Genomic DNA, 23,856 nt, shown 5'->3' with positions numbered 1-23,856 from the left:
TTAATTCAATTTTTAAATATAATTAACTAGTGAATTTTTTTTTATTTTACATCTTACCCATCTTAAAAGAAATTTTGACCTTAAAATTTAGTTACATGTAAAAAGATGAGGATAATCCTTCCTCATGTCGAATTCAAGTTTCCGCGTGGACTCTTTCACTCCGGCCCAATTCCAAGCGACTTTTACCCATGAGACTCCTTTTTCACAAAACCTTTTGACACTAACATCATCAATTCTGACGGGAGTAACTTGAAACATCAGATTCTCTTTCAGTTGAAATTGATTTCGGTTCTAGCACATGGGTCATATCTGGGGTATACTTTCGAAGCTGAGAGATGTGGAACACATCGTGAAATTTTGAGAGGTTTGGTGGTAAAGTTATTTGGTACGCTATTGGTCCAATCCTCTTCAATATTTGAAATGGACCAATATAACAGAAATTCAGCTTCTTAGTCTTTATAGCCCTTCTAACACCCGTAGTAGGAGTAACTTTTAAAAACACATAGTCACCTTTTTCAAATTCTAAAGGCTTCCCCCTTTGACCCACATAACTTTTCTAATGACTTTGGGCAGTAAGGATTTTAGCTCGAATCTTTTTTATTTGTTCCGTCATCTCCGCCACTAATTCGGGACCTAAGATGCTTGACTCTCCAGCCTCATACCAACAGAACGGAGATTGACACTTTCTCCCATACAGAGCCTTGTACAGAGCCATTCCGATGCTTGTATGGTAACTATTGTTATATGCGAACTCCACTAAAGGCATGTAATGATCCCAATTGGCTAGTTGATCTAATATACACGCCCTCAGCATATCCTCTAAGGTTTGAATTGTCCTCTCTGACTAGCCATCTGTTTGAGGATGGTACACTATGCTCAAACACAATTGTGTTCCAAACGCCTTTTGAAAGGCTCCTAAAAATCTTGAAGTAAACCGAGGATTTTGGTCCAACACTATGGTTGTGGGCATACTATATAACCTCACAATCTCCTTGATATACAACCTCGCCAGTTCCTCTAAGGAATAGTTCATACGAATGGGCAAGAAATGAACGGCGTTTGTCAATCAATCCACAATCACCTGCACCGTAACATATCCTTCTCTAGTTCTTGGCAAGCCTGACACAAAGTCCATGGCGATACCTTCCCACTTCCAATGTGGAATATCAAGGGGTTGCAACGTTTCAGATGGCTTTTGGTGCTCTATCCTCACTTTCTGGCACGTAAGGCATTTGGATAAAAGTTTTGCTACGTCATTCTTCATTCATGGCCACCAGAAAATCTTCTTCAGGTCATGGTACATCTTGGTAGCTCCAGAGTGAATTGAGAACCCACTCTTATGAGCTTTTGTCAACACCGCGTGTCGCAGACCTCCTACATTTGGTACACAGATCCTCCCCTTGTATCTCCAGATTCCCTCTTGTCTTCGATGACTTTTCCCTGTTTTCCTTGTCCAATCCTCTGCATCTCATGATCATCTTGCTGAGCTCTCTGAATGTCAACCTTGAAGTTGCTATAGATATGCAGCTAGTTCAGACATAGGCTTCCAGCCACCTCTTTAACACCCAACATAAGATCCAAACTTGCTCAACAGTTCTTCTTCCTTGATCATCATCCAAGAAACACTTAGAGACTTTCTACTCAAGGTGTCTACCACTATATTTCCTTTCCCGATTGATAATTCGGCTCAAAGTAATAGTCCTTCAATAATTCCATCCATCTCCTTTGACGTATATTGAGTTCTTACTGATAAAGGGATACTTTAGGCTCTTGTGATTGGAAAAGACTTGGAATTTTACTCCATAAAGATAATACTTCCACACTTTCAGTGAAAACACAACTATTGCAAGCTCCAGGTTGTGAGTTGGATAACTCACTTCGTGCGGTTTTAACTGTCGCGAAGCATAGGCTATAACGTTTCGGTGTTGCATCAAAACTCACCTAAACCTTTCAACGAAGTGTCATAGTAAACTTTAAACGGTTCATGCGATTCGGGCAATACGAGCACTGATGCTATAGTTAGCATCTTCTTCAGAGTCTAAAAACTCTCTTCACATTAGGACGTCCATACAAATGGAATATCCTTACGAGTCAACTTGGTCATAGGTAAGGCAATTTGCGAAAATTCCTTAATAAACCTTTGTAATAGCCAACCAAACCCAAGAAACTCCTTACCTCTGTAACAGACGTTGGTCGTCCCCATTCAATCACTGCCTCACCCATAGTAGGATCTACCGAAATGCCTTCTCAGCTTACCATATACCCTAAAAATTTCACTTCTTTCTTCTAAAACTCGTGGATGAAAAGCTTTGCATAGAGCTTCCTTTCCTTCAGGATTCGCAAAACTATTCGTAAATGCTCTTCATGCTCTTTTGCAGTCTTAGAGTATATTAAGATGTCGTTTATGAACACCACGACAAACTTGTCCAAAAAGGGTCGAAACATTCTATTCATATAATCCATGAACACGGCAAGGGCATTCGTCAACCCGAAGGACATCATTGTGTATTTGTAATGTCCATACCGAGTCCTAAAAGCTGTCTTAGGAACATCCTCCTCTCTTACCTTGATCTTATGATATCCCGAACTCAAGTCAATCTTTGAGAAAACATCAAATTCTTGTAGTTGATCCATCAAATCATCAATTCTCGACAAGGGATACTTATTTTATACCGTCACCCTATTCAACTGTCTGTAATCCACACACAGTCACATACTGTAATCTTTCTTCTTTACAAACAAAATTGGTGCTCCCACGCGGGGGCACTTGGTTGGATAAACTTCTTATCCATCAGCTCCTCGAACTAAATATTAAGTTCTACAAGCTCTAACGGCGATATTCTATATGGTGCGATTTAGACTGATCTCCCAGCACTAACTCTATTGCAAACTCTATCTCTCGAGAAAGAGGAAATTCAAGTATATCCTTGGAAAAAACCTCGGAAAACTCTTTTACTATCGGAATTCGGTATAAGTTTTGTTCATCCCCAGACGGGCTAGCTACTAAGAAAACATACATTTGACACTCATTTTCGCTACAACTCACCATCACAGAGTTCAAATAATAACCCCAAGCTACTACCAGCCTTTCTAACCCTTCAGATATAAACTGAATAGAATGTTCAAAATAGTCTAACAACACATGATGCATCAACAACCAATCCAAACCCGTAATTAAATATATTCCAGTCAAAGGCAAACATATTAAATCAAGAACAAATTGTCTGTTTTCTATCTGAAAAGACACTTGTCGACAACACAGTCTAGTTATCACAACTTGAGAAGCTGGTTGGTAGCACGAATCCCACACCTTCTTACTATTGTACCAGCAAGTGCACTGGGTCGTCTAAGTAATACCTGAGCGAGTCAGGGTCGATCAAACGAGGATTGTGGTTTAAAGCAAGCTCTAGTTATCTTGTAGGTCTTAGTCAGGCAAATCAGAAGGTTGTGGGATTGAATTTGGTTGAACCAAAAAAGGAATAAAGCAAAAGGGGTAGAAAATACTTTATAAAGTTGAATGGAATCAGTAATAGGAATAGGGTTAAGGATTGGATTTGCTTTGTCTTTTTGAATTAACTATGGTATTACTGTCTTCTTTTCTTGTGAGTGATCTCTTCTATGGCAGGCTGTATGTGATTGATAAACTCATACTTTATGATATAATTTGTGCTCAAATTGAGTGTTTCTATCAATTCTTCACCCACTTATTCATGTAAATTGCATGGTTTTACATGTTTCCTATGCTTTAAAAATATTAATTTTAATTACCCTTTATTACCATTCGATACCGTGATTTGTGTGTTAAGTATTTTCAGATCTCATAGCGCAGGAATGGCTTAAAGGACAAAAAGGAAACATACAAAAATGGAAGAAAAGCACAAAAATGGAGTTTTGAAGAAAAGGCAGCGACGCGAATGCATGGACGACGCGAACGCGTGCCTAGTGCGAAATGGCATCGATGCGTACGCGTGGACGACGCGAACGCGCGCCTTGAGCAGAACGCAAATGACTCGTAGGCATGACTGATGCGTACGCGTGACAAGGAAAACTCCCAGATGACGCGAACGCATGACCCACGCGAACGCTTGATAGACGCCACGTACAAGAATCTGCAGAAAATGCCCCCAGCGATTTCTGGACCCTTTTTCGGCCCAATTCTGAATCCAGAAGCACAGAATATAAGCCAGAGAATGGAGAAATCAAAAGAACAACTTAGTAATACATAAATTTTAGGTTTTAGATGTAGTTTTTAGAGAGAGAGGTTCTCTCCTCTCTCTTAAGATTAGGATTTAGGATTTCTATTATGTTTAAGCTATGATCTCTTCAATCACAGGTTCAATATTCTTTTAATTTATTTTCTACTTTTAATTATTCCATTACTTCAATTGTCAATTATCTTTTCAATTTGGCTTATGAACCATTCATGTTATGATTTTCTTAATTAATATATTTTGAGGTATTTCAGATTTGATTTTGCTTTAATTTATTTATGAATGATTTCAATTCAATTTAGATTTACTTTCCCCTTTTGGATTTGGTTAAGTAATTAGCAACACTTGAGTTATCAAACTCAGCTGTTCAATGAAATTGAAATTCTTTGCTGATTGATTTGTACTCCAATAACTCTAATCTTTCCATATGAGTTGACTGGGATCTGAGGATCAAATCAATTTGTTCACTTGAATTTTCTTTGTTTAGCAAGGGTTAATTTAAGTGGGAGCAGAATCCAATTTTCATCACCCCTGATAAGGATAACTAGGATAGGACTTCAATTTCTTACACCCTGCCAAGAGATATTTATAATTATTAATTTAATTTTCTCGTCATTTAAATTACCTATTCCTTATTTCGAAAACCCAAAAATATATATTTTTACATAACCAATAATAAACCATACTGCCCTGCAACTCCTTGAGAGAAGACCCGAGGTTTAAATACTTCGGTTATTTATTTTTATTGGGTTTGCTTACGTGACAAACAAGTTTTTGTATGAAAGGATTATTGCTTGGTTTAGAAACTATACCTGCAACGAGAATTTATTGTAAATTCTAAACCATCAATCTTCAGTTCATCAAAATGGCGCCGTTGCCGGAGAATTGCAAACGTGTGCCTTATTATTGGTTATTGTAAATATTTGCTTTTTAATTGATTTTTTTCGAAAATTACAAAAAAAGAAAAAAAAATTCAGATTTTTATTTTAAAATTTTTATTTTGCTTGTTTATTTGATTTTATTTTTGTTTTTAATTTTTATTAGTTGCTATGAGTTCTCACCCCTATCGCTTTGAGTTTGGTTCCAATGTTGTTGCAAGGAATGGAAATTATAACAGGAACATGCATCAAGGTCAAAACAATCAGAGATGGAAGGAGCCACGAGGATCTAATCAACCCTTTCGGCAACAACACCTTCCACAGTACCACAGACAAAGACCATTCCACAATGCATGCCGAGACAATAGTTATGGTGGACCCTTTCGTGACAACCAACCTCCACCAAATTACTATAGTCAAGAGCCATTCCAGGAAACGTACCAAGATGATGGATATGGTGGACCCCCTTGTAGTTACCAACAAGGCCCACCATATGATTATAAACCGCCTCCTCAACACAACTCTGGACCACCATACTCACAAGTCCCTACTACAAGAAAATGGAACATTTGTAACAAAAAATTTGTATCAAATTTAAAATTGTTACAAATTATGATTTTTTTGTAACAATAATTAGTTATTGTTACAAAACATTTGAATATTTTGTAACAACGTGATTTCTTTTGTTACAAATTATGTTGGCTTTCGTATTGAATTGTTGTTTTGTTGCAAAATATTATAATGTTTTGTAACAAAAGATTTTATTGTTGCAAAAGTTTAAAACATTTTGTAACAAAATATTTATTTGTTTCAAAAGCTCTAAATATTTTGTAACAAAAAATTAATTTGTCACAAAATTCAAAGACTTTTTGTAACTAATAAAAAATGTTGTTTCAACATATTAAATGTAAAACTTCAAATTTTTGAAAATTAACATAATGAGTTATTTATGATTTATTATATTTATTTAAGATTTTATATTCAAAAATTTATTTTATTAAAAATATTTAAGTCAAATTAATGATACTTTGAGTTTTTAAATCTTTTTAACATAATTTTATTTTGTTTTAAAATTTTAATTTTTAAAATATTATTTGTATTAATTAATTATTTTTATAAAAAATTCAAGATTAAATGATTACTTTTTAAAAATGGTATATATCATTTTATTTTTTTTATAAAACTAATATATAATTTTTACTAATTGTAATTCTCACTTTCACTCTCCATTCTACTGCTTGCTGGATCACCCTCCTTCTCTCTCTCTCTTTTTATACTAAAGATAGAAAGATTCGAACGCGTATCTCTTAGATGAGTATGAGAAGAGTATACCATTTGAGTTATAACTCATTGGTGGTCACCCCCTAATTCTCAAATTAAAAATTCTAACTCTAATTTTATCCACACCCTATCCACACTCACTCACTCACCTTAACCCTAAACCCTTCCAGCCGCCATATCCCCTTTCCCCAAATTCACACACACAACACAAACACAACACAAAAACACACGCACAGCAAGAGAAAGGGAAAAACGGAAAGGGAAAGAAAGGAAAAGAAAGGGGGAAGCTGGAATCAGAGAGTAAGAGAAGGAGAGGGGGAAGAGGGAGGATGGCGCCGGCGGGCATCACTGTCGCCGTGCTGTCGTGTCACCGTCAGGAAGGAAGAGACGTTGAGCGAGAGGAAGAGCTCCGCGAGGAAGGAGAGCCACTGTGCCTCCATCGCCGCCGTCAGTTCGCGTTCTTCTGTCGCCGAGGGAAGCCGCCGCCGTCGTCGTCTTCATCGCGAGCGGGTTGTTGCCAGCTTCCACCGCCGTCGCATCTCCCATCACGGACGACGCTGAGGACGCACAGGAGAGACAGACGCATGGAGATTGGAAGACGGAGGAAAAAGGAGGAGGCGTTGTTCGCCCTGCTGTGCCCAGTCGCCGTTTGTGGAGTCACCGTCGTCGCCGCTGTTAGGAGTTGCGTCACTGAGCCCCTGTCACCGAAAAACAGCGCTGCCTCGCCGGGATTCACTACCGGTAAGGACGTTCTCCCCTCTGATTTTGATTTCCTTTAATTTTTGGGAATATTGTTGTCATTGATTTTCGTCAGGAGCTTTGAATAGGAGGGAAGGGCAAGCTCAAGGGAGTTGAGGAGCTCCTAAGTTTGCTTAGGAGCTCTGTTGTTATAACCAAAAAATTTTCAGCCACTAAGATAACTTGCTTTATAGAGGTATGCAAATTTGTCTTGTTTTGTTTAGATGGATGCATGTGGTAGTGGAATTGAGGTGAGTGGCTTATGAACTTTAGAATGTGACCATTAATGAGTTTCCAATATCTGTTAAAAAAAGGGTAGTCAACTTTCTAAGTGTATATAACTCCCAAATCGCAATTGCTTTTCACTTGGAACCAATTTTAGAACTCATGAATTTCATATGCAGTATTGAAGGAATAAGCAAAATTTTCTGCATTTATTTGTTTATTATCTATAGATTTATTAAGGAACGAAAAGAAAAGGATCCAGATGTTGAGATTGTAGTTGCTTATTGAGTTCTACTTTCTATTAAGAAATTCACCATAAGGGGGATATTTGTGTTTCTTATTGAGTTCTACTTTCTATTGTTAGTTGCATCTCTAATTTTTTTTATTCTCTTTTCTTATGCAGCCATACCTATATTTGCATATCTGCAACAAGGATTTTCCATCAGGTATATGTCTCTCATAGAATGCTTTAATCCGTGTGTCTATGTATATATGTTCTCTAAGCAACTTCTGCAAAAATCATTTATTGGAGTTTGGAATTGTTTAGTTTTTGCAATTGGACTTTGTTCAGTAATTTCTTTAAACAAGTACCATAGGAGGAGCATTCGATTATTGGATTTTGACAAACGAGTGAGGTATTTGGAGGCAGCAGGCAATAGCGTATTTCTTTTTGTCAACGTTTCAAGGAAAATACTGATGATGGTACTTCCGTATTATTTTATGGAACTGTTATTTACAACTAACACTTGACTATATGGTCTTTCTTATTTAATTCATTTGTTTGGTTTAATTTGTTGAAATTGAAACATAACAAAACAGGTACCATACTTTGTACTTTTTCTCTCAATACTTTGTATGCAAATTTGTCTTGTTTTGTTTAGATGGATGCATGTGGTAGAAAATATTGTGTGATCATAACAAACTGCAATTGCTTTTCACTTGGAACCAATTTGAGTAGTTTGCTTTATGAGCCTAGTTGTCCCCTGTGAAGTTTCAAGTCATTTGGTTCAATAGATAAAATTGTATGATTTTTGAAATAAGCTTTTTGTGCAAAAATTATATAAAAATTAATAAATTTGTACATTCTTGTTTTAATTGTAGTATGAAGTTAAAAACCCTAGTAGTTCACCATAAACTTATAGTTATATGATAATTTTTATATGAATTTACTAAGTGATTGCACTTTCTAGGATTTTTATTGTGGCACCCTATTATAGTAGCAACTTGTGAAATTCCTATAAAGTTTCATATTAACCTAATTGAGTTGGAACCAAATCTGGTGTAAGAATGTGACCCATAGAGCATCCACACTAGAGTTTGGAACATAAGAAGCACTCTGTAAATTTTTTAAAATTTTGAAAAGTAGGGTTGTACTTTGAAACATTATTGATTTGATTTGAATTTAAGCTAGTGTTTTTTGGTTGGTGAACTTTTCAGGTGTTTGGCACTTGTGTGGTACTTATTAGAAGTTTCTCCATGAGAAAGGAGCTCGATGGATATGATGGAGTTTGTAATTCTTTGTTCATACATGATGGAACTTGTATGAACATGATGGTGTGTGGCACTTATTACAGTTTGGAGATTTATAATTCCTTGTATTTCTTGTCCTATGTATCTACATTAGGGTTCTTCAATGTGTCTTGTTAGTTTGTACTTTAAAGTTTATATGTTGAAGATTTATAAAACAATCTTAGTTAAATAAAAGATATTTGAACTATTTATGTTATTATATATTATATAAATGTTGACTTGCTGAGTAAATTAGTTTATATATTAATTAATTAAAAAAATATAATTTGGCAAATTATGTGTATAATTTGTATTAAAAAATTATTGCAAAATAAATAGTGTTTTGTAACAAAATTTTATGATAGGAAAAAATATATTGTCACCAAAAATATTTTGAAGATCAAAATTTGTTATCACTTTTGTAACAACTTTTAGTTTTTTGCATCAGAAAAATTTGTTACAAAATATTACTTTGAATTGTAACAGTTCCATTTTTTGTTACAAAAACTTTTGTAACGGGACATACTGCAACAGCCCTTTTTTTTGTTACAAAATCCTTTTGTTTCAAAATATCGATTTTTTGTAACAATATTTTTTGTTACAAATATTGCTTTTTCTTGTAGTAGTTACTACCAAACATCATCACATGATTCTAACCTTTATCCACCATATCAACTACCCTATGAGCCATATGAGCCATACATAGATCCACCCCAATTCTGACCCAGTTACTCCCAATGACCACCACCTCCATATACACCACATCCATATCCATCAATCCAAGAGCGTTATGATCCTACTTATGATATCCGAGCAGAACAAGAGTCAAGGGATCGTCTCAAGGAAACAATGGATCAATTTCAAGTAACCCTGCGTCAATTGGACTGAGCGGTAAACCGAATGGCACCCGAAGCTTTCATGGCTAAAGAATCTCAACTTGAGAACAAGGAATTGAAGTGTGCTGTACAACAAGTGGAAAAGATGGAGAATGATGAACCACCCTCTCATCATGAACCTTTCCTCCCAAATAATGAGCCCTCACATCCACCTCAACCTTCAATGCATGATACTATTAGTGTTCTTCTTCAAGGGCAAAGAGAGATAAAACGGGGAGTACTAGAATTCGTGACTGCTTTTACCGAGGTAGTAAATCGATTAGCTTCCCAACATCTGAGCACTCAAAGTACTCCCATGGCTACATGTGGAGAATCAAAAGAAGAGCGTAGCATGAAAGAGACACTAGAAACTCCGGTGGACAATGAGGAACATGACTTTGTATTGGAACAAGTGGAGGAAGCCATAACAGTTGCAGAGGAAGAAGTGGTTGAAGATTTAGGAGATGCTGAACCTCCGTGGGAATCTAGAATTGTAGAGTACTCCTCCAATAAGATTGAAATTGATGTCAAGAAGGCCAGTGCACAACCTTCATGGCATATTCCTCATGAAGACTTGGATGGGATAGATCAAGAAGTAAGTTTCCTTGGTGATGAAAATCATGCATCAAGTCCTCCTAGTGATAAATTTACATCCGCAAACGAACTCCTTGAGTACGAAGACTCTTCTCTGATTGAGTCTGCAAATGATGTAAAAGTAGAAGCCCTTCGAAAAGGATGGACGGGAGTTGAATACGCTTTGTCAAGAACGTTGGAGACTTCTCCACCTAGGTTGTCATCTACTCCTTCACTTGAGTGGGTAAAACTTATCTCTGTTCATCTTCCTATCCCACTTGAGTACGGTATTCTTGAAACAGACGGCCAACTCAGGAAGCTTTGTGGCATAAAGCGTAAGAGGAGACTGTTTAGTGGTTGGAGTTGCAAATCAAGGCTCATCAAGGTTGATATTTCAAGAGATAGATGTAAGGACTCAACTGGTGATAATTTGGTTAGATTTAAAAGAAGAGTTTAGTACTCCGTAGAGAATTCAGAGTGATTGCCAACTGGATAGAACCATGATGATCAACTTGAAGACGGGTGCAGAAACAAGATTTGGGATCCAAGCATATATGAGGATCAAATTTGGGAGCTCAAAACTTGTGACAAACTCCATCAAAGCTTGAGAAATTTACTTGGTATTGATAGAGCTTATTGGAAGTCCAAGCATTGGTGGAAGTTTCAGGATGAGTTCAAGCACAAGCCGCCATGACAAGAAGCTCACCAAATGTCCAACTTAAGGACTTTAACTAAAAGTGCTAGGTGGGAGACAACCCACCATGGTATGATCGTTCCTTTTCAATTTTAATTTTATTTCGTTTGTTTTAAAGTTTTATTTTATTCTATTGAACCTGGAATTATTCATAACCTCTATATCAGCATTTGCATTCTGCATTCTGTATTCTGCATATTGCATACTACATCAAAAAAAAAAAAGAAGAAGAAAGGAATGCACGCGATGCATAAGCGTCGCTGACACATCCGCGTCATAGGTGACTTGGACACGAGAAGAAAAGAAATAGAGAGTCACGCGAAGCGTGGCTGGAGGCGTGCCTTAGGCACAAACATGACCACGCGACCGCGTCGTTGACGCGTTCGTGTCGTTTGCGATATAGCCTCCCCACGCGTCCGTGTCACCCACGCGAACGCGTGGCCCTGTAAAATCGACGTAGATGGGTGTATGGCAGCAAGTTATGATGGAGTGGGCTGGAACCATGCTAAAAGCACCAGCCCTTCCACGCGATCGCGTGCCCCATGTGGCTACGTCATTTTACAAAATCAGTCTATTCACGCGTGCGCGTCACCCACGCGCACGCGTCACCCTAAATTTTGGCAAAATGCACTTGAGACAGAAAGTTGCGCGAACGCGAGGCTGCTCTCGCGCCACTAGCACAAATCAAGTCACGCGTCCGCGTGACCGACGCGTCCACGTCACTTGCAATTATTGCCAATCACGCGAACGCGTGATCCAGGCGTCCGCGTCGCTTGCATCGCACATCTTATCCAGATTAGTGCCAATTATCTTATCTTTTCTTCTCTAATCCTAATTTCTTCTATCTTTTCTTCTTTCTTCTTTCTTTCCTACATTCTTTTTGTTCATCATCCTTCTTCACTTCCACTCTATTTTACTTACTTATTTGCATACTTTCTTTTATTGCATTTTTGTTTTGTGCATATTTTATTTTCTTTTCTAAATTTATTATTTTTCCAATGGTGTTAAGTTTTCTTATTCAACTGTTACATTTTTTCTGGTATTATTCTGGTGCCTAATGACATGTTTTATTCTGATTGGGTATTATTCATAAGTCAATGCTATTCTTTTATGATACTTGCAGTCCATTTGCATTAATATACACTTATACTATCTTGCATTACCCACACTCTCTCCCCCTTTGTTGTAATTTTTGCACTATTGATATGTCGTTTGCTCCTACTGTCTTCTCTTTTGCATGTTGTAGCTACCATGTAATTGAGACCCTTATCATTTGGCATTAACCCACCCATACTTCATTTATTTTCTTATCTTTATTTCTGGGTTACTTTTCTTCCCTTTTTCTTTCAGGATGGCCACCCGGAAGGGAACCGGAAGACGTTTACATGAGGAGACAGACAAGTCCATCTGCAAAATCTTCGGAGAAAAGCGCCAGTTGGAACAGCCTGTCCACTTGCACATCTTAGCATGCACCGAGGACGGTGCAATCTTTAAGTGTGGGGAGGTCGATACCAACTTCCGTGGGATGTCTGATCCCAAAAGTAAGGGAAAAGGCAAGGCAACTACAGGCAAACGGAAAAGAGGAGAATCTTCTACCTCTATCCTGGATTTCCTTCACGACGATTCCTGGCGGGAAAAGAACTTTACCCCGCAGGAAAAGGTGGACCAGCTCCTCACTGCCACAAATCAAGTCAAATTTGCAAATAGATACTATGAGCTAAAGTATCCTGTGTTTGCCACTTCCAGGAACCTTTACTTAGAAAGAACTCTTAAAATTTTAGAAGAACTCACCCAGTACACTTCTGAACAGATAAAACAAAGAGGCTGGTTCTTCTTGAAAAGGAACTTAATAGAGGTCAATGCATCCTGGGTCAGAGAATTTTACTGTAACTATTTCAAGACTTACCTGGATGTAGTGCACCTCAGAGGGAAACAGATTTTAGTCACTGAGAAAGCTATTGAGGATATCCTCCAGCTTCAGCCTAAGTTAGATCAGCCTGACGGTTACCAAAAGACTGAAGAGGATATGAGATACATGGATTTGACTGGGATGTAGTCAAGTAGAGATTAACCCTTGATCCTACTGCCCCATAGGTCATGGGAAAGAATACAGTGATGCCTAAGGGAATCAAGCTGATATATTTGAATGATGAGGCTCGGCTTTGGCAGCAGATCCTGAGTAACTACGTGATGCCGAGCACTCATGAGACAGAGGTACCCGCTGTTATGATCACCATCATCTGGTGTGTGATGGAGGGTAAGGACCTATATCTTCCACGTTTTATTAGGTATTATATGGCCATGGTCCATGTCAGAGGCACTCTCCCTTTTCCTTATCTGATCACCCAGCTAGGCCGTTGAGCTGACGTGCCTTGGGAACTTGCTGATGAGAAGCCAACTGCTGCAGACTATAAGAAGATCATACCTCACAGCAGGAAGTTCCAAGCCTTGGGTTATAGGCCTCCTTTCCTTACTGCTTCTGCTGAGGTAGCCACATCTTTAGCTGCCCCTTCTGCATCCACTACTGCACCAGCTCTATCCACTGCACCTCCACCTGCTCTTGAGCCCATTTATCATCTGGTGCACCGCCTCTTCGCATGCCTAGATCGTATGGAGCATCGCAACAAGTGACGCTATAAGCACCTAAAGTTGATGATCCGATCCGGCAGTGACATCCCCTCCGAGCCTGACACCGCTTCTGAGCTATCTGATGCGGAGGCAGATGATCATGAGGAGGAGGCACATGCCCAGGCTGAGCAGGGAGGACCTGAGCAGGCTGCACCACACCATGAGGAGCCCCACCTGATCTAGGCCGCAGATCCGGAGATTCCTCTACAGACAGAGCCTCCACTTTAGCAGGCAGCTCCTTCGACACTTATCCAGATTGCAGATCCTCAGCCTACCGCAGAGACACTGGCAGCCCATCTTTCTGGAGATGACACTTCTTCACACCCAGCTTGAGTGAGCATCGAGGACGATGCTATTATTTAAGTGTGGGGAGGTCGCCATCTCTGGCGTACTTTATTTTGGTGAACCACTTTTCAGACTCTTTTTTTAATCCTATTTTGCTTATTTTTCTGTATTTTTATTTTTATTTTTATCTTATCTTGTCTTCCAGTACTTGCACATTTCTCTTTTGCTGTATTTTTACTTTATTTCTATATTTTGCACTTTAGTTTATATATATCTTAGATATTTAGTTTAGTCTAGTTGAACTTTTAGCTTATTAAGTTGTGATATATAATATATAGATTAATTAGTTTAGTTTACCCTTTCAGCATACGATAACTTGGATTAATTGGAAATAAAAAGAGTAAACTAAAGACTTTAGTATAACAGAATCACAACAATCCACATACTGTATATATATAGCAATAAATGATTGGTTAATTTACATAATATTTTTCAAGAAAGAATACTAAGATTTTAAGAGCCACCCTAAGATTCACATTGAGAATAATGGGAACCCCTGATTTCCACTTGCATGACATACATAATTGATATATGACTTTTGAGCCAAAGAACACACAACCTGTGAGTTTTTGAGCTTATTTGTATGGTTACATTATTTAACCATAATTATTTTATTCTTGTGTGTTCGCCCTTCTTTTTTATTCTAGTGATTTTTACTTTGTTTTAATCTATATGTCCAATATAGAATGTAGATACATACTAATATATGATTGAGGCCATTATTTAAATTGCTCACTTATCCCAAATTAGCCTACCTTTTACATCACCCTTGTTAGCCCCTTGAGCCTTTTAATCCCCTTCTGTTCTATAACCACATTACTAGCCTTAAGCAGAAAAACAAATTAAAAATCCCAAGTTGAATCCTTGGTTAGCTTAAGATAGAAATTGTGATACACACTAAGTGTGGGGAAACGTGGGAACATGGGTTGGTAGGAAGGAACTAAATCAGTAAAGTAGTCAGAAATTTGGGAGCATGCTCATGTGAAACCAATTTGAATTAAAATACCATGTGTATTGATATATGTTATTCTTTAAAAAAAATCCTTTTTATAATATAAATAGATAAATAAGGGGACAAAATTACCCCAATAATAAGTTTAGTGAAGAAATCAATGCACATGAGATAAGAATCAAATTGAAATTGGTACATGAATATGTATTAAGAAACTGAAAAATTGGGAACCCCAAGAAAGTTATAAATTATATAGAATAGGTATATGTTAGGTGAGACCTTAGACTAATTAAGGATTCAGCATACAGCTCACTTAGCCTTATATATATCCCTACCTTTACCTTGGCCCCATTACAACCTTTAAAAGACCTCATGATGTTTGTATGTACACATTGTATATTTGTTGATTGGTTAGATGAAGAACAAAGTTTTAGAAAGCAAGAATAGAAAAGAATAGAGTGATTAACCCCAAACACTGAGTGACTAGAGAGTAAACACAAAATCCAGTGAGGGTTCAATAGCTCATCACCATATATCTCTGCTTAATTGTATTGTCTTGCAAGCTTGTGAAATAATTTAACCCAACTCAATTGTGACAGTGCTTTAACATGATTTAGGTTTGGCTATACATATATAATTCCTTGAAAATATGAATTAAATTAACCACATGTAAGCTCTATATATATATAGGTGGATAATAATTAAAATTGCATGATTCATGTAGGTAGATTGCATTTAAAATAAATTGCATTGCATAAGATTCCACCGTTCTAACTTTACCTCTTTCCTTGGATTTAGCATGAGGACATGCTATTGTTTAAGTGTGGGGAGGTTGATAAACCCATATTTTATGATATAATTTGTGCTCAAACTGAGTGTTTCTATCAATTCTTCATCCACTTATTCATGTAAATTGCATAGTTTTACTATTCCTTTCTTATATTATATATGTGAAAAACATGTTTCCTATGCTTTAAAAATATTAATTTTAATTACCCTTTATTACCATTCGATGCCGTGATTTGTGTGTTAAGTATTTTCAGATCTCATAGGGCATAAATGGCTTAAAGGACAAAAAGGAAACATACAAAAATGGAAGGAAAGCACAAAAATGGAGTTTTGAAGAAAAGGGAGCGACGCGAACGCATGGACGACGCGAACGCGTGCCTAGCGCGAAATGGCATCGACGTGTACGCATAGACGACGCGAACACGCGCCTTGAGCTGAACACAAATGACGCGTATGCGTGACTGACGCGTACGCGTGACAAGGAAAACTCCCAGATGACGCGAACGCGTGACCCACGCGAACACGTGACAGATGCCACGTACAAGAATCTGCAGAAAACGCCCCCAGTGATTTCTGGACCCTTTTTCGGCCCAATTCTGAATCCAGAAACACAGAATATAAGCCAGAGAATGGAGGAATCAAAAGAACAACTTAGTAATACATAAATTTTAGGTTTTAGATGTAGTTTTTAGAGAGAGAGGTTATCTCCTCTCTCTTAGGATTAGGATTTAGAATTTCTATTATGTTTAAGCTATGATTTCTTCAATCACAGGTTCAATATTCCTTTAATTTATTTTCTACTTTTAATTATTCCATTACTTCAATTGTCAATTATCTTTTCAATTTGGCTTATGAACCATTCATGTTATGATTTTCTTAATTAATTATTTTGAGGTATTTCTGATTTGATTTTGCTTTAATTTATTTATGAATGATTTCAATTCAATTTAGATTTACTTTCCCCTTTTGGCTTTGGTTAAGTAATTAGCAACACTTGAGTTATCAAACTCAGCTGTTGAATGAAATTAGAATTCTTTGCTGATTGATTTATTCTCCAATAACTCTAGTCTTTCCATATGAGTTGACTGGGATTTGAGGATTAAATCAATTTGTTCACTTGACTTTCCTTTGTTTAGCAAGGGTTAATTTAAGTAGGAGCAGAATCCAATTTTCATCACATCTGATAAGGATAACTAGGATAGGACTTCAATTTCTTACACCCTGTCAAGAGATTTTTATAATTATTAATTTAATTTTCTCGTCATTTAAATTACCTGCTCCTTATTTCGAAAACCCAAAAACATATCTTTTTACATAACCAATAATAAATCATACTGCCTTGCAACTCCTTGATAGACGACCTGAGGTTTAAATACTTCGGTTATTTATTTTTATTGGGTTTGCTTACGTGACAAACAAGTTTTTTTATGAAAGGATTATTGCTTGGTTTAGAAACTATACCTGCAACGAGAATTTATTGAAAATTCTAAACCATCAATCTTCAGTTCATCAGTAATCAACGCCATGGGCCGTGGTCATTGATCTCCTCTGCTACAGATTGAACGCCATTGGCCGTGGTCATCCAATCTGACGAAGGGTGAAGCACTAGTAGTTCGTTCTCCTGGTGATCCTACTCAAAATGGCACAGACAAGGTCGAATCTTCCAGATCAAAGAATGCTGCTTCTTTGGATTCTAGCCTATACCACTAACACCCTAATCTCCCCAAAAATCGGCTGAACTGGTGTCTCGAGAAATCCCCAACGAAGTCATGGATTAGCTTTCTGAGAGATGTATAAATATAGCTGTTGGCTCGTGCTTTCCAGTTACATGAACCCAAGTAGACCTGGGTGTTTGTCAGGCACGTTCATCTTAGTATGTTGAACAGAGTTGATTGTCACTGATCATCCTATTCACCATGTTGAAAAGCAAGTATACATCTTAGAAATAAATCAAACATGGATCAAAGAAGAAACAGTAATACTTTTATTAATTCGTAGGACTCAGTAGGGCTCCTTCCTTCAACCTAGGAGGTTTAGAAACTCATACTGATGTTGAACAGTAATCTTTTATTAATCCATAAAACTCAGCAGGTCTCCTCCCCTCAACCTAGGAGGTTTAGAAACTCATACTGATAGAAAATACAATGTGAAAAAAATGATGGGCGAAGATGTGTGTGAATGACACAAATCTAATCCCTTAAATACTAAACAAATGACTAGTAAGGGTAAAACAGTCTTTTTAGTGCTAAAATCCACTTCTAGGGCCCACTTGGTAAGTGTTTGGGCTGAGCTTTGATGAGATCCACATACTATGAAGCCTCTAGGGCGTTGAACGTTGGCTAGGGGGTCCTCTTTGGGCGTTTGGATGCTGGTCTCTTCTCCTTGGGCGCTGGACGCCTGGAAGGGGGCAGGAGGCTGGCGTTGGACACTAGTTTTGGGCCTTCTAGTCTGAAGCAAAGTATGGTTTATTATATATTTCTAGAAAGCTCTGGATTTCTATAGTCTATAGCCATTGAGAACGCTCTATTTAGATTTCTGTAGCTCCAGAAAAGCTCTTCCAAATGCAGTTGGACAGCATCTGCAGTGCTTTCTCTGTCTCTGAATCAGACTTTTGCTCCAGCTCCTCAATTTCAGCCAGAAATTACCTGAAATTGCAAAAAAATACAAAAACTCATAGTAGAATTCAAAAATATAAATTTAACAGTAAAACCTATAAAAACTTAATAAAAACTAAACAAAACATACTAAAAACTATATGAAAATGATGTCAAAAAGCGTATAAAATATCCACTCATCACTGGTGTATGCATATGCAAGTAATAAACTAAATCTGACAATTTTAGCCCTAAGTCCTCAACTCTATCAAATGATATGAATGCGTACGATGCTCCAGTATCATATAATGCAATTAAAGTTCTGTTACTAATTTCACAAATTCCTGGTATCAGGGATTCATATCTAGCAGCATCATTTGCTGTCATAGCAAAACTCGACCTTGTTGTTAGGATTGACATGCATCCTGATTCTTCCTGTGTGGACAATCTCTGGAGATATGACCTAGCACCCCACACTAGTAACATAGACCCAAACCCAACTGGCATGTAACACCTTACTTTTAACAACTTCTAATCGTACAAAAAGTTCAGGTGTTACTTACTTCTAATCCTTTAGTTTTCATACTATATTTATTTAATATTGAGCCTTCACAAATATAAACCGAATCTTTAGTTACAAAATCGAAAAGTCGTTACTTTAATTCACTTAATCACATAATTAAATCCACATAATAATAAATACATAAACTAATTCAAAACTTCTCAAATACAAGTCCTGCCCCTCTAAAATCTCAAATGGCAATTGACGAGGGATAAAACCTTAAATAAACCAACAAATAGAAAATGACTTCTATAATAATAAAGATAAAAAATACAATAAAAGAAATACCTTGTATAAGTATACTAGATCCATCGGCTAAATTAATTGTAGAAACAGATGCATCAGAATTAGGATATGGAGGAATTCTTAAACAAATACCTTCTAATCAAAAGAACAAATAGTAAAATATCATTCCGGATTTTGGAACCAAGCTCAAAAGAATTACCCAACAGTCAAAAAAGAAATACTTGCCATAGTATTATGTGTTTCAAAATTTCAAGAAGATTTATTTAACAAAACATTCTTAATAAGAACTGATTGTAAAGCAGCCCCAAATGTTTTAGAAAATGATGTCAAAAATCTGGTTTCAAAACAAATATTTGCAAGATGGCAAGCTATTCTATCATGTTTCGATTTTACTATTGAACATATAAAAGGAGAACTAAATTCACTTCTTGACTTTCTTACTAGAGAATTTTTGCAGGGAAAGAATGGATCAAAAACCAGCCTCCAGTGAAGATTATGGTCAACCTTTTGACCAAATAAAAGAAACAAAATTACCTATTACTCTTGTACCAGCAAAACCATTATCATTAAGACCTATGACTATGTCACAGGTTGTAAAAGCATCATCATCATCATTACCTTCTAAGAGCTCTTTAATTACTACTAATAATAAATTCACATTATTGCAACCATCAGATCGCTATAACACTCAACCCTTGAAAGAACAGTTTCCTTACTATGAAAAACCTTATCCTATTAAAATATTAACCATTGAAAAAGAGTGGTTCAAAAAAGATAGAAAAACCCTATACAAGACTATTTTCCCAAATACCTTTCATTACATTCCTATTAACCCACAAAAAACCCAAAAATTCTATGAATTCATATTAGTAGACACTGGATCTATTGAATTGACACATTATAGAGACTCCAATACCAAACAGCCCGTTTATTCAAAAATAAAAATTATAAAAATATTATCTCTACAAGAGTGGGAAATACCCCCATATTAGTCTAAAAGCTTCTCTTTGAAATTTGAACCTCAGAACTATACCTATTATGATTACCAAGAAGCATGGAACCATATTTTATTCCTATCACCAAGTCCCCATTCTTGGTTCATATGGTTCAGAAAAGGGATTTCATTACAATTTCCCAAATGGTTCTAATCATGGTTCCAGAATTTTGGACCAATAGAAGCCTTCTTTCCAAAAGAAGCCAGCATGGCATATGAATATTTTAAAAGCAAGTCATCATTTTTACAAGAGTATAAATTCATTTCATTTATAGCATCTATGGGAATAAGCTGGATTATGACCTGGGAATATGATTCAGCAGCATATGAAGAATGTTCAAGCATACAATATTTGGTAAGAATAATAAAAATAAAGTGGTGGAACAAATATGATATAAATCTTTTGAGTAAAAGAGCTATTGATCAATGGTTAACAACATCACAAAAGCGTCCAGCAATAACAGCCTCAAGCACCACCAATGAACAAATAGCATATAAAAAAGAGACCCAATTCTTAGTGCAGAAACGACAAATTATGGCAGCCCTAGCAGCGGCAACCTCAGAAGAAGATATCCAAAGCTCTCTACAAGCAATACAAACAGTACCTCTTGGAGAAGACGAAGAGGTACAGTCCAGCCCAGCTCATTATTATCAAGACTCTCAAGATCCATTTGAAATGTAGTAAGAGCTATATATGAAATCAATGTAAAAGCCCAATCATAAAGAAAAATGATCTCTGCAAAAAAAAAGGGTAAAAGTAAAAAAGTAAAAGTAAAAAGTAAACAGTAAAAATCGGCAAACAGTAACTGTCGGCAAAACAGTAAATGTCGGCAAACAGTAAAAGTAAACAGTACTGTCGTCAAATAGTACCCAAACAGTAATCATTTGGGGTCTATAAATACCAAAGGCCTCACCCATTCATGATCATGAAACACTTGAAAGCTCAAGAAACCTCTCTACTCTTATATCTTCTTACTTTATATATTCTTCAAATATTTGTAATCATTATCAAGTTTGTATTAACTTTGAAAGCAATAATAGTACAAGTTCATCCCTGTAAGCTTACTATCTTATGCTTTCTTTTCTTATAATTTCTTTATTCTCTTAGTTATTATTTCTATTTTTATAACATGAAAGAATTTCAAAAAAGACTAACTTCTTTAAAGCTTGTTAGAAGAAAAATGAAAATAAGAGTGATGGCAATAAGAAGCAAAGTAAGAGAATTAATAACTGAATCTTCAGAACAACCAATAGAAATAGAAAAGATAATTAAGAAAATAATCAAGGCCAAAATGTTGCTGCAACAGATTAAAACCATAAAATCAGTAAAAACCGTTAAGGAGAATATTAAGAATAAACGCATTCATCATGTTAGAAGAATGAATTATCTTCATGTGCAAAACATGATACGATTTTATGATATACAATCAAGAATACAAGCCCTTAAATCTTTACAAATAGATTCTGAACCTTTACAAGATCCTTCTTTACATATATATATATATGCAGGTCGGTCGTGGCTTCAAGCCAAAGCTTCCTGAACCTATTACTGAAAAAAAAATTCTGTAGGGGGTGAAATATCATCCTCGCAGGTTCTCAGTAGGGACGGGAATACCATCAAAGGAAAGAAATACTTGCATATAGAATAATTTCATTATAAAAATAGTTTACCCTACTTCCTGAACCTATCACTAAAAAAGAAATTCTGTAGGGGGTGAAATATCATCCTCGCAGGTTCTCAGTAGGGACGGGAATACCATCAAAGCAAAGAAATACTTGCATATAGAATAATTTCATTATAAAAATAGTTTACCCTTGAAATAACATTTGGAAAAGCTTTGCAGAAAATCTTACTTAAAAAAGGTAAAAGAAACTCTTATAATTTACAAATCCGACAGTAAATAGTTTAAAGGACAAGAAGAACCAAAGACATGCTTGAGGGCTTTCTACTCCATAACCTACCCCACTTATATCTGAAACTGGGTATAACTACAACATACACACTCAAACTTTTATCCAACACTCCACTCAGCCTATCTTTTTCCATTTACATAGTCTATTAGTATATAACTCAGTAATATATCATTAAAACTCAGTTTTTCAATACACATCCTATCATCAACATCAGGAACCACCCTTAGCATCACCACCGCCAGCATGAGGGATCTCTTAGTTGTCAAACACAGACAAGACAGTGCAAAGCATACACAATTAGAGGGTACAGATAGAGCAATTAGTTCAATTAGTATATAGATGCAATTACTCAATTAGGCAAACCCACACAAAAAATTTACACACAAATGCGAATGATGCATGCCTGCCCTATGGCTAATGAGCTCATTTGTCAATTATATAGCTAACCCGACACGTTCTGGTATCTAAGCATTGGACAGTCCCTCGTGCACGCATCCCCAAGATCAAAATTCATGTTCATATATCAAAGGCATAAGCGGCACCATCTGGAAAGGTCTAAGTGTCTGGCCACATCTTACGGCGAAGGGTCAACAGAAACTCAAATCTCAACTTGGAGCAAGTGGAGCCGACCCACTACATCTACCCAGGGAAATCACATACCATATATATAAATATATCAGAATCATTATCAATATAAATTTCATTATCACTTTTCATTCGCAATCTCATTATAAATCTCATACTTTAGTATTCAAACATGCTCATCATTATCTTTCATTATCATAGTTAGTTACCATTCATCATCAAAGTCATTCTCACCATACATTATTCCACATTTGTTCATTTTCCTCTAATTCACTAACTCAGCTCTTTAAGTTTCGTTCTTAACTCCTCTGTCCTTGATTCCACCAGCTCTAAACTTGTACTAGGGGTTATAAAAATTTAGAAAGCTCGAGGAATGGTTGAAAGCTTAAAAATTTGCTTTTCAGAAAACAGGGGAGGTCGCATACGCATGCACATGCTTGCGTACCCAAGAGTATAATTTCAAAACTTGCATACACGGACAACCTTTGCAGACGCAGAAGGTTTGGGCAGTGGAACTCGTTCGCGTACGCATGAGCTAAACGTGACAAAGTCGCATATGCAGCTCATGTTTTCCTACAAATGAGTGTTGGCAGTGGCCAACTCTCACGTACGCACGATGAGTTCTGCGTACGCATTACATATCAGAACTTGAAAAATTCTGATATGCTGTAGAAACCAGTTTTTTAATAAAAATTCAACCATTCTTGAAAAAATTCATTTTCAACCATTCTTGAACCGTTGGAAAGATCGACAAATGAATTTTCATAAAAATTCAATTTTGAAAAGTTTCCAACTCCGAGGGTCAATTTACGGCCCGCCGAAGTTGGCAAAAAATCAGTTTTAAACAAAAAAAAATTTGTCAAGTTTTCAAAGGTTCATATGCCAAAACAGATTCTAACTCAACAAAACAATCCCAAACCACTTCAATCCACTCATTCACAATCATTTAAAATTAAGCCTACTCAAAATCGTCATTAGTCATCAGCATACCTCGATTATACTCGATCATTATCCTCTCTCTAAATCTCGAAATCATCATCAAACCTCAATCAAAACCAATTATCACTAATTACATCTCAACTTCAAGCATAACCTTCCAACTCACTCTCTTATTCACAAACCCTCGAATTTATACTTAAATTACTATTTTAAAGTCTTTAGCTAATTAATCAAATCTCTTTTTGTTATTATTAAAAATAAAAAGAGTTAAAATCACAATTCAACCAAATCTTGAAAATCCGACTTTCTTTAAAATCTATAAAA

Source organism: Arachis ipaensis, chromosome B04 (genome assembly GCF_000816755.2).
Source record: "Arachis ipaensis cultivar K30076 chromosome B04, Araip1.1, whole genome shotgun sequence".
Taxonomy (NCBI): Eukaryota; Viridiplantae; Streptophyta; class Magnoliopsida; order Fabales; family Fabaceae; genus Arachis; species Arachis ipaensis.
This window is presented reverse-complemented; position numbering follows the sequence as displayed.